This window comes from Artemia sp. Qi Xiang Cuo, chromosome 1 (genome assembly GCF_049724085.1).
Source record: "Artemia sp. Qi Xiang Cuo chromosome 1, ASM4972408v1, whole genome shotgun sequence".
NCBI lineage: Eukaryota > Metazoa > Arthropoda > Branchiopoda > Anostraca > Artemiidae > Artemia > Artemia sp. Qi Xiang Cuo.
The window spans coordinates 35,284,215-35,297,680 of NC_142794.1; the positions used below are offsets into that span (position 1 = coordinate 35,284,215).

The 13,466-nt window shown below is 38.2% G+C and overlaps 1 long non-coding RNA gene across 1 annotated transcript in view; it reads left to right on the plus strand.

The window, feature by feature from the left end:
- Nucleotides 1–13,466, plus strand: part of LOC148956237 (uncharacterized) — an 80,827-nt gene that overhangs the window by 12,797 nt on the left and 54,564 nt on the right. Inside the window, exon 2 of the long non-coding RNA XR_016142234.1 lies at nt 6,058–6,209. This is a non-coding gene — a long non-coding RNA (uncharacterized LOC148956237). The remainder of the gene's footprint in view (nt 1–6,057; nt 6,210–13,466) is intronic.

Below are 13,466 nucleotides of genomic sequence, written 5' to 3' on the forward strand. Positions count from 1 at the left end.
TCAAAATTTATGTTAGATACAATTCGGGACAATACCATGTTTGTGTGTGTGTGTGCGGGGGGGGGGGGATAGATGCCCTTCGATTACTTTGACCTTTGAAAAGAACACTAGAGCGTCTGATTACCAATTCAATTAGCCCCCTCCTACGTTTATATGACCATGCTTCCTATAAAAACCTTATATAACCCCAGGGCATAACTTACAACCCTTTCCTTGAGGGCCGGGGGTTTTGTTTCCTCAACGACATAATTTCCAGACCGTATTCATATGCTGAACAAAATAGCTATCTCAAAATTTTGATTGGAAGTGTTTGGGAAAATTATGGGCCTGGGGGGGGGGAGGAGGCATTTGCCCTTTGATCACTTTCTACTAATAAAAAAGGCACTTATTTTCTCAATTTCCAATCGAATGAGCCCTTTTTGAAGCTTTTAAGACCACACTTTCTATAAAAACCTTATATACCCCAAGGGCATAACTTACGATGCTTGTCATGAGGGCTATGGGGGGAGGATTGTCATCCTCAAAGACATAATTTCCAGACCTTTCAACTAAATTGAACAAAATGACCATGCGAAAATGTTAATCGGAAATTTTTGGGTAAATGATAGGCATGGGGGGGGGATTCTCCCTCCGAATACTTTTGACTATTAAAAAGGGCAAGAGCCCATTCAATTTCCAATCAAATGAGCCCTTTTAGAAATTTTTACGACAACGCTTTCTATAAGAATATAATATGTGCCTAGGGCATAACTTAAAACCCTTGCCCTGGGGTCTGTAGGGGTGTCATCCTCAAAGTAGCTAATTTCTAGAACTTTCAACTAAGTTGAAAAAACGACTATCTCTAAATGTTTATTGGATGCGTTTGGGGAAATGGTGGGCGTGAAAGGGGGTTAGTTACCCTCTAATCACTTTCGACTATTAAAAAGGGCAGTAGCCCTTTCAATTTCTAATCGAATGAGCCCTTTTTGAATTTTCTACAACATCGCTTTCTATAAAAACCTTATATAACCCCAGGGCATAACTTACAACCCTTGCCCTGAGGACTGTGGGGGAGGGGCTGTTATCCTCAAAGACATAATTTCTAGAATTCATAACTACATTGAAAAAATGACTATCTCAAAGTTTTCATTGTAATTGTTTGGGAAAATGGTCAGCATGAGAGGGGGTTAGTTGCCCTCCAATCATTTTCAATTATTAAAAAGGACACTAGCCCTTTCAATTTCCAGTCGAATGAGCCCTTTTAAAGTTTTTATGACAACACTTTCTATAAAAACCTTATATGACAACAGGGGATAAATTACAACCCTTCCCCTGAGGGCTCTGGGGGAGGGAAAGGGGAGGGGAGGGGCTGTCATCCTCAAAGACCTAATTTCCAAAAATATTAACTACGTTGAACAAAATGGCTATCTCAAAATTTTGATTGGATGTGTTTGGGGAAAAGGTCGACGTGAGAGGGGGGTTAGTTGCCCTCCAATCTCTATCGACTATTAAAAAAGGCACTAGCCCTATGAATTTCCAGTCGAATGAGCTCTTTTTCATGTTTCTACAACAAAGCTTTCAATAGCCGGACTGGGGAGTGTCCGGCTCAAAGACATAATTTCTGGAACTTTCAACTGCGTTGAACAAAAAGGCTATCTCAAAATTTTGATTGGATGTGTTTGGGGGAAATGGTGGGCTTGGAAGGGGTGCTATTTGCCTTCCAATCGCTTTCGACTATTAAACAGGGCACTAGCCATTTCAATTTCCAATCGAATGAGCTCTTTTTGAGGTTTTTACGACAACAATTTCTATAAAAACTTTATATGACCCAACGGCATAACTTACAATCCTTGTGAGGGGTTGTCATATTCAAAGATCTAATTCTCAGAACTTTCAACTACGTTGAACTAATTGGCTATCTCAAAATTTAGATTAGATAAGTTTGAGGAAATGGCGGGCGTGAGAGGGGGGTTAGTTACCCTCCAATTACTTTCGACCATTAAAAAGAGCACTAGGTCTCTGAATTTCCAATCGAATGAGCCACTTTTGAAGTTTCTACGACAAAGCTTTCAATGAAACCCTTATATGCCCCTGGGGTATAACTTACAACCTTTGCCCTAGGGGCTCTGGGGGGTTTGTCATCCTTAAATACATAATTTCCAGAACTTTCAACTACGTCGAACAAAAGGGCTATCTCTAAACTTCAATTGAATGTGTTTGGAGAAATGGTGGGCGTGAGAGGGGGTTAGTTGCTTTCCATTCAATTTCGTCTATTAAAAAGGACACTAGCCATTTCAATTTCCAGTCAAATGAGCCCTTTTTGAAGTTTCTACGACAAAACTTTCTATAAAAACCTTATATGCCCCCAGGGCATAACTTACAATCCTTTCCCTGAGGGCTCTGATGGGGTATCATCCTCAAAGACCTAATTTCCAGAACTTCAACTACGTTGAACAAAATGGATGTATCAAAATTTTGATTGGATGTATTTGAGGAAATGGCGGGCTTGAGACGGGGTTAGTTGTCCTTCAATCACTTTCGACTATTAAAAAGGCACTAGCCCTTTTGATTTCCGATCTAATGTGCCCTTTTTCAGTTTCTGCAACATCGCATTCTATAAGAACCTTATATGCCCCCAGGGCATAACTGACAACCCTTGCCCTGAAGGCTGTGGGGGGGGGGGCTTTTCATCCTCAATGTCATAATTTCCAGAACTTTCAAATACGTTGAAAAAATGGGTGTGTACAAATTTTGATTGGATTTGTTTGGGGAAACATTGAGCGTGAGAGGGGGTTAGTTGCCCTCCAATCATTTTTAACTAATAAAAAGGGCACTAGCCGTTTCAATTTCCAATCGAATGAGCCCTATTTGAACGCTTTCTACGACAACACTTTCTATAAGAACCTTATATGCTCCAGGGTATAACTTACAGCCCTTGCTGTGAGGGCTTTGGGAGGGTTGTCATCCTTAAAGAACTAATTTATAAAACTTTCAACTACGTTGAACAAAACGGCTATCTAAAAATTTTTATTGGATGTGTTTTGGGAAAAGGTGAACGTGACCGGGGGGTTAGTTGCCCTCCAATCACTTCCGACTATTAAAAGGGGCATAAGCCCTTTGAATTTCTAATCAAATGAGCCCTTTTTCAAGCTTCTACGACAAGGCTTTTAATAAAACCCTTATATGCCCCCAGGGCATAACTTATAACCCTGGCACTCAGGACTGTGGGGGGACTGTCAACCTCTATGATATACTTTCCAGACCTTTCAACTGAGTTGAACAAGATAGCTAGCTCAAAATCTTGACTGAATAGATTTTGGGAAAAAGTGGGTGTAGAAGGGAGGTTAGTTGCCTTCCAATCACTTTCGACTATTGAAAAGGGCCCAATCCATTTGAATTTCCAATCGAATGAGCCATTTTTGAAGTTTTTACGACAAAGCTTTCAATAAAAACCTTATATGCCCCCAGGGTATAGCTTACAACCTTAGCCCTTAGGGCTCTGGGGTGAGTTTGATCCTCAAATACATAATGTCCAGACCTTTCAAGTACGTTGATCACAATGGCTATCTCAAAATTTTGATTGGATATATCTGGGGAAAAGGTGGACGTAAGACGGGGGTTAGTTGCCCTCCAATCACTTTTGACTATTAAAAAGGGCACTAGTCCTCTCAATTTCCAATGGAATGAACTCCTTTTGAAGTTTCTACGACAGCGCTTTCTATAAAAACCTTATAAGCTTCCAGGGCATAAGTTACAACCCTTGCCCTGAGGGTTTTGGGGGGATCGTCATCTTCAAAGACCTAATTTCTAGAACTTCCAACTACGTTGAACAAAACAGCTATCGAAAATTTTTTATTGGATGTGTTTGGGGAAAAGGTGGGCGGGAAATGGGGGTTTGTTGCCCTCCTATTAATTTCGACTATTAAAAAGGGCACTAGGCCTTTGAGTTCCAAATCGAATGAGCCCTTTTTGAAGCTTCCACGACAAAGCTTTCTATAAAAACCATTTATGCCCCCCAGGGCATAACTTACAACCCTTGCCCTGAGGGCTGTGGGGGGAGTGTCCTCCTTAAAACATAATTTCTGTCTGGAAATGAACTATGTTGGACAAAATTGTTATCTCAAAATTTTAATTGGATGTGTTTGGGGAAATTGTGGGCGTGGAAGAGGTGGTAGTTGCCTTCCAGTTACTTTCGACTATTATAAGGGCACTAGCCATTCCAATTTCCACGACAACTCCTACGACAACTCCTTCTACGACAACTCCCACGATTCGAAATGCCCTGGTCTAAAGGAAGAAAAAATAATACATAGTTCCAACATCGTTCTTTAGTTAGGCAGCGCTATTGCGCTGCCTATTATTCACTATACGAGCTTCCTCAAAGTCAGAAACAGAGTTCAAGACCATTGACCTTAAACATGGAAGTCCAGGATAGGCTCTAGAATCGCAACGAGAGGTTGCTGAGCTTGCAGAGGAAGCAGTTGCCTTCCCTATATTAGCAAAATAAGCAGTGGTGGATCCTAGGGGGGAGGGCGATGGGGCGCCAGCCCCCCTAATGTAGTCTAAAATAGTGTCATTTACTTAATTAACGCAAGTTTGCGTTAATTAAACTTGCTCCTAACGCAAGTTTATAGGATCAACCTATTTTGCTCCCCCCCCTAAAAAAAAATTCTGGATCCACCCTTGAAAATAAGAGATAGGCTCTAGCTGAAAATCTTCTTCTCCTTGGACAGTTTTGTCATCGACTATCAGCGTTGTTGGAACTGAAGACAAAGGGGAGTAGGTCGAAGAACCGAATCAATTAAATACTATCTCTTCCTAACAGTCTTTCCACATTCAGATAATTTCCTACTGAGACTTAGCCTTCCAATACAGGGAATTAAATATACTCCTATAGGCCTTGAAACGTTGATGATGAGCTACAGATGATGAAGCCTTTTAAAGCTTCCGCAAATAATTTTTCCTTTTCCAGCTTTTATGGAGACCTAGAGTCATCCATGAATTCAGCGGTGCTATCCTTTTCGAAGTATGGGGTGCTAGACCCAGATGGTAAACTTCTACTTGAAGTTTACCCTCTTTTGTGGTGTTTTTCTAACCTAAAAGTCTTCTAGGATACCTTCTTTAACTAAATCATAAAAGAAATCAAAAGAGCGGTTAAAATCTGATTCAGAAACCAAACTATTTAATGGCTGATCAGTCAGATGAGAATTAAGTAGACTCAGCTCAGTATCACCAAAACGGCAAAAATGGAAATTAGATGGTGATGCTCTACGCTGCGCTTGATCAGCACTCTTATATCGGGAAATAGTGGGAAAATGATCAGAAATATCACTAATCAGCACCGAATTATCTAACACATTTAGTGACAAAAATATATTTTCAATAAGAGACGCATGTGTCTCAGTATCTCGGGTTGGTATAAAAACTGAAGGTAGAGTTCCCGAAGAGTGCATCATCGACAAAAAATCTATAGCTGGAGCAGAATTTTGGTCCAGCAGGATAAGGTTGAAATCGCCCATAAGGATTAGTTCACAGGGATGTTTCTGGATTGAGTCCAAAACCTTTTCCAGAATTTTCTTAAACGAAGGAATAGATCCGCTAGGGGACCTGTAAACCAAATCCACAGCTAAATCCTTACAACCTCACCTAATCTCAATAAAAAGGGATTCAAAGATTCCTTCCTCATTGCTGCTGAAATCACTGGGAATTGTATGCAAGACGATTAGCAATATAAAGGGCAATGCCACCTCTCGCCATCTGTTTCCTGTTCAGTCTCTCTATCATATATCCTGGAACATCTAAAAGCATATCCTTACTTGAATCCAGGAAAGTTTCATATAATCCAATAATATCAGGGGTTTCACCACTAACTATCCGTTTCAGCTCATCAAAAGACGAGCAAAGTCCCTGAATGTTAAGGTAAAGCACAGGGAAAATACCTTCTCGTATAGAGGAGGCAGAACCATTTAATTGCGAAACATACTTTTAATTGCCGAATTAGGATCATTATTCTTCTGATTTATACTTCCAACTGAATTATTAATTATACTTTCAATATCTAAAGGATTATTTTTTAAGGCAGCAAAACGTTCCCCCAAAGAGTTGATACCATCCTGGTCACTAAAGAAATTGTCAATTTACTTACCATGGATGGCAGATCCGTTCCGCGACCAAACCCACCAGACCAAAGGTTGTCAACATCACAGCAGAGCTATGGCATCTATACAGAGGTAAATTAACATATCCAGTAGTTAAAATGGTAATTCCAAGAACAAAGGCAAAGCCAATTGCCCCTTCCTATTTCAGATGGTCTATTATACGTACTCTCGCGGAGAGGCTTAACATTTGCAACAGGTAAATCATTACGACCAACTTGGGCCTCCAAATAGTCCTTAATACGAAAGAAAATATTCATAGATCTTCCTAAGGATTGAACATCATTCAACTTCACAGAGGAAAATAAAATTGACTTTGAACATAGCAAAGAGGGAAAACAGGACGAAAATAAATAAAACAACTGAAAGACGAAGGAAAAAAACTGAATGCACAACGAAAAAGGAAAAGAAACAGAGAGGAAAAAAAACAAACACAACTAACAAACAAAACCGATTGGAAGATTTACAGGGTGTCCGTAAGTGATCTGATTCGCACTAGATTTAAGTCACTTTGCTCTCGTTTGAAAATGCGGCTGCGATCAGTCCAAACATTCTTAGCACCAAATCGATCTCTAGCACCTTCTAATACCGATCTCTTCACTTTAGTAAGGTATTCACTAACGAAGATACCAGATTTTGCAAGTTTCGATTTTGCTTTATAATCTGTGTTAGCTATATCTTTCTTCCCGGATTTCACCAATACTGGAACCACGATATTCGGTGTTTGAGTATTTGACGTGGCGTTTAAGGGTCTGAGCCGATTGACCGCTAACACGTGTGTAGATGACACACTGCTGACTCCCATTCGTTGCATAACGTTGAGTACTGTTGAGCCTAGACTAGTCTCAGGATTTTGCTTTACACCAAAAAACACCAACGAGTAAAGAAGCTTCTTCTGTTCCAAATCATAAATTTTTTTTATCAAAATTCTCAATTCTACGCCCCAGAGACTGAACCTGACTTCTCAAACTGTCTAAAAAAAATTTGTACTTTTTGAAACTTCCCACTATACTCGAGGGTAATTTTGCGTCGTAAGTTTGCGAAACAATCAGTTCCGTGTCAACGAAGTTTTGTTGTTTTAGGTCAGCTAATTCAGCCACTTTTTCTTGAACCTTTTTTCAATGACAAGTGAATAAACTTGATTTCACTTTTTCTCTTGAACCGCACCCTCTCTTAAAAATAAATCCAATTATGCACATGGTATTACAAGCCTGCACACTACTTATAGGCAAGACGGGAGAAGGGCTTTAGCGCTGGTCCCTCCAGTAAGTTTCTAGGAATTACAAACGCAACTGTGCATTGTTGCAGTGCTATCTTCAAGGTTCTGCTTAGTAGGTTTATTTTTCATTTAAAGAGTTTTCTATAACTAATCTATCTTCAAAACTATGTTACTAAGGTTCTAAAAAACAAAACATTTCCCACCTTTACCCCCAATTAACAAGGGAAAGGTACATTTTTATACTACAGTTTAATCCTTTACCTGAATTTTCTCTCCCTGAGGAAATGTGTCCCCCCTCCCCAGTGTTCAGTTATGGCTGTAAGTATTACCTGAAATAACATATGAGTTTCTCATGGTCAAGTACTTATCACTAGGGTTCGTCTGGAGAAGATGCTCAACAAATTCAAACTATTAGTCTGATCTTTGAGAGGGCTTCAGAGTTTCTTTGCTTGGGAAGGAAGGGATACAAAACAACAAAAACACTTTTTTGTATCTTTAATTTTTCAGCTACCACGAGAGTGAAACAATCAGACAAAACAATTTCAAGTCTTATTTTATTACAAAAGCATCTGTTCATTGTTAAGAGGATTGTTCGGAAATTTCTCAGGGAGGGAGGGTCAAGTACTATACTACCCGTAGTTTTCTTATTAACAGGAATTAAGTCAGAGTGTTTTTTATTTTACTGTTTTGATACATTTTTTGAAAGCGTTCTTGTTTCCCAGGCCCCTCCCTGCCGGTGCTCATATTCATTGTTATTGGCTAGTCTTCTTCAATCTGTTTAGAATGTTTTTTTCTATTTCGGAGACTTTTCTACCACTACTCTATTCAAGATGTCAAGACAGTGCAGCAAAAAGTACCATAATTATGGAACACTTAACCTTGTTTCAAAGGCAGATTTAGAGCAAAATCTTGGGGGAGGGGTAATGTTACAAAGGCGCCAATAATTGATAATTGACAAGTTTTTTAAAAAAAAGGGTAAATAAGGGGGAAAAAAGAAATGAGGGCACCAGAAAAATCTTGAAGGGACTGTGATCCCTCTGGATCTACCCCTGGCTTGTTTTAAAGATTAATTTTGTCTTTGTAATTTGAAAAATTTTACAGGCTGAAGTTCCGAATGTTTGATTAAACTGACTGATGTTTATCGAACTCCTTCCACACGTGTTACAAAAGGAGATGATGTTGAAAGTTTGAGTCCTATCACATGCCACCATAATTATCAGTCTACTCAATAGAATGAAAAACTTGGAAAAATATTTCATCTGATGTCCAGAGAAAGAACGTGGCACACTTTCAAAAAAAGACTGACATTTTGAAAGCGGGCTATAATTTCTTACGCGAATGACAATTCATCTCTATGAACTTTAAGTTAATATGGCAAGGTATTCAGTTCGAAAATTGGCAGCTATATTCTCAGTTTTAGCGTAATTTAGTAAAATGCCAAAGAGCAAGGGGCATAAATAAAATGATGTTTGTCCATTCCGAAAAAATGAATTACAAGAGCCATCTAGCTCGAGTCATCCAGAGCTACCCGCCAAAATCACTAGGCTAGAGATAAAAATGAATATAACAATTGTTATGTTTATCATCTTCTTGAATCTTGTTTCATTTGCACATTTTGTTGGTAAATCCACTTATTGACAAATAAAACAACAATATAGGCAGGGAGGGGGTCATTACTCCTAATTTTTGGGTTGTACAACCTAAATTTCTCAGATTATACATCGTCATCATATATAATAAAACCAAAGTAGGCTACATATATCTTGTATATGAGCAAATACATCCAGTGCTCTCAATTCACGAAAATATAGCAGGGAGGGGGGGGGAGTATTTCTATACAAATTTTAATGGAGGGCGGATTTGTTCTTTTTTCATTTTTTCAACTGGAAATACTAAAAAAAAACATTTTTCAATGAAAATAACCCCCAACAAAGGCATTTTTCAAAATCCAAGATGGGGCAATGCCCCGTATTAAATTTTCTATTTTCCGAGATGAAGTGCTATCACGTGAAACTTAGTGGCGTAATTGCTATATGTACTCATACAACAACACTGTTGCCAGTCTAACTTGTGGAATATAAAATTTAGAAAATCCCGACGTCGATTCGCAAATCGCAAGTATTCACTTTGGAAAAGCAAGAAAATTCGAGGTCTCATTTCAACAGGTTATGATTTAGTTACAAGGAAATGAACGGGAAAGGGAAACAAGTGTCACTCAGATCCAATGGTGAATTCATTTTCTTATGAGAGAAATAAATGGTTTCTGCAAATGCAACTTCTATGTTCGTTTAGAAATCTGGATTTAAGTTAGAAAATGCTTGGAATGCAAATTATTCTCAAAAATTCTCAAAATCTTTCGCAAGATGACAAAGAAAAATAATGAAAATAATCGAACCATTTGTGAGTACTTTCGAATTTAAAACCAGGAACATGTATAAGACTTTATTCTAATAGTCAAAAGGCCGGGAGGTAGCTCTAGCATTTTTAATGGGGGCAAGAGGGGGTCCACATCCGGAGAGTCAAGGGGCATGGGCTATATAATAATTGTTGTATCCAAATTACTGGGGAGGGGGCAACTGCCCCCTCCAAACCATACCACTGTCAAGAGGAAGAGAACACACATTAGAAACGACACAAGAATAGGTGGGATATACGAAGACAATTGTATAAAAATCCAGAAATTAAAAGGGAGGGGAGCACAGTCCCTGTTTTACACTTTTTTATGAAAAAGTAGCATGGGCGCTCATAGGCTGAATTTTAGGGGGCTGGGGTTACCTGGTCTAATCGGCACTTCCAATGCTGTATAATAGAAATGTCGAAACAAAATATCATAGGCAGCACGATATCCTTCCAATCAATTTTGACTATTAAAGAGGACACTAGCCCTTTCAATTTCCAACCGAATGAGCTCTTTTCGAAGTTTTTACGACAACAAATGGACATCCTAAATTTAAATCAGATGCGTTTCGGGAGAATACGACGCGCGTGTGTTTGTGTGTTGTGGGGGGGGGGGTATTTGCCCTCTGATCACCTTGAATATTAAAAGAGTGGTATAGCTTCTGATTACCAATCCAACGAGCCCTCTCTGAAGTTTATACGACCACCATTTCGGTAAAAACCTCATATGCCCCCAGGACATCCCCCCACGCCCATCATTTCCCCAAACACTTCCAATCAAAATTTCGAGATAGTTATTTTGTTTGACGTAGTTGAAAAGTTCAGAAATTATGTCTTTTAGGATGAGACCCCCCCCCCACAGTCCTCAGGGCAGGGGTTGTAAGTTATGCTCCGAGGACATATAAGGTTTTTATGGAAAAGGTGGTCGCATAAACTTCGGAGAGGGATCATTGAATTAGAGATCGGAAGTGATAAGTGTCATTTTTAAGAGTCAAATTTATCGGAGGGCAGTTATACCCCCCCCCCCCCTCACCACGTCATATTTTCCCCAAATGCATCCGATAGAAATTTTGAGATAACAATTTGTTCAAAATAGTCCAAAGATCACATAGCAAGGCCTTTGGGGTTGACCCCCCCCCCCGAGTATGGGGGTAAGGGTTGTAAGTTATGCCCCGGGGGGCATGTAAGGTTTTTATGAAGGGGTGGTCTTGTGAACTTTAGAGGAGGCTCTTTTGATTGGAAATGTCTAGTTCTAGTTCCATTTTAAGAGTCAAGCGTGAGGGAGAGAAAATATCACCCCCTCCCTGATATCCCTTTTCCCCCAAAAATATTCGATCGAAATTGTGATATAGCCATTTTGTAACCAGTAGGCCAAAGAGAATATAACAATGTCTTCAGTAATGAAATATAAGAAATATTTAGGCTTGAACTAAATATTAGGTTTGAATACGTTGAACTAAATCAAGACAAACTATGAGCATGTGGACTTTCATATAGGTGACAAAACAATATCTCAAAAACAACTTGTATTATAAAGTTAGACCTTTAATAGTAAGTTGTGGGGGATTTTCAACTAGCCAGAAGGCACTACGTGTATACTGTGTATATTGTAACTAATGACGCTAAGAGTATTAAGGTGAACTTTTAGGAAGCGTTTAGGGGGAGTCAAAAAGGCATATAAGGAATATCATAGGCAGCACAACTCTATAATAGCTAGCAACATCATTGAAACATTTAAAGAAGCTAATTCGATTCAAAATTAAAAGTTCTAGGGTCCTTTCTAAGAGTAAGAAGAGTTGGACGGCAATCAACCCGTCTCTCAAGCCGATTTATTTCCCAAACACATCTAGTCAAAATTTTGAGGCAACTATTTTGTTCAGCATAGTAGAACGGTCCAGAAACTATGTTTGTAGGGATGCAGAGCATGTCAACCCCCCACAATTATGCAATTGGCCCGGAGTTTCTCCCAACATACAAATAGCAAACCAAAATATGGATTCTTATAGAAAAAAAACAATTTTTTTTTAATTTTTAAAAAACTTTTTCTACAAAACACGTTTTTCAAAGAAAAGTAAAGAGCTGCATTAAGCCGAAAATGGGAAGAGATGGTCAAGTAATCGTCCAAGCGTAAAACTACCACAAATCCCTATCAATAAACAAATGAAACTCAAAGCCAACAGAAATTAGAATAAGTAGCCGAGTCAAAGTCGAAACGAGCAAAAATTAACATTAGTAGGGCTGATACCCTCCATGCCTTCTCAAGACCAGAACATAATTTGCGCTTTACTGGAAAAAAAATACGTTTAAATGTTTTCACTTTTTTTTACTTAAATAAATACAAAAAAAAATTAAGACTTTAAGGAATAAATATCAGTATAGGTATATTAAACTGACAGTCTATTGGCATTTTTTGTTTTCAGTAAAGCCTAAATTATGTTCTGGTCTTGAGAAGGCATGGGGGTTGTCAACCCTAGCAATGCTAATTTTTGCTCGTTTTGAGCTTGACTCGGCTATTTATTCCAATTTCTGTTCGTTTTGAGTCTCATTTATTTGTCGATAGTGATTTGTGATATTTTTACTCTTGGAAGATTATTTGACTTAATTTCTGCCTATTATTGGCTTAATGGAGCTCTTTACTTTTCTTTGAAAAACATATTTTCTGGAAAGTTTTTTTTAACTAATACATATATAAGACAGCGGCATTCAGCCAGGGGGGAATGGCACCCCTCCCCCTCTGGCCCCTCCCTTATGAGCGCCCATGAAAAGAAGACTAAAACTATCTATTTTTCAGCATTTTTTAAAAGTCAGAGGGCAGTAAGCTATTGTAGAAAAAAATTGCAACCTTCAGTACTAATATAATAACCTTAAATGAAATTTAAACCCTCCAATGGGCGTAATTTAAAATTGAAAGACGAATTTATTGCAATCAGTAAACTGTAAAGATTTTAATAGTGCTACAAATAAATTTAGATAAATATCTACCAAATCATATTATTGAGTTAGGACTAAAGTGAATACACCATTCGATGCCTTTTTTTATGCTGATTACGAATAAGCATTTCTATCGGAAATGAATTTCAGTCCCCCCCCCCCCTATATAGACTATACCAAAACTAACCCGGAATTGGCATATATAGGGGGGGGGGCTGAAATTCATTTCCGATAGAAATGCTTATTCGTAATCAGCATAAAAAAAGGTATCGAATGGTGTATTCACTTTATTCCTAACTCAATAATATGATTTGGAAGATATTTACCAAAATTTAAAGCCACATTTTTTTAGGCCATGATAAATTAAAAGCAAAGGTATTTTATTTTATTTATTTTATTATGATACTTTATAAAACACTACTTACTGTAACTTTGTAAAGGGAAATGGCTGATAGCTTACAAAATTTTTGTTTCATTGATTTTTAAATGAGTGTGTTTTATTTTGGGCATTTTTTTTACTGCTTCTTGATCTTCGCCAGTTGGTAATATTGGGCGGGTCAACCATTTCTTAAGCACGGAGGGAAAATACCATAGAAAAAAGATCACGTCTTTATCTGAATACGTGTGACATACGGATCAGTTAGCAAGTCTTTTTGTAATTTGAAATTAATTACGCACCTTAATTGCTCTTATTTTTGTCCTACAATAATTATATAAGCTTTAAATAATGCACGAAATTCATTAACAACCTTGCTAAAAATTAGCAGAAATAAGTTAAGGTAATT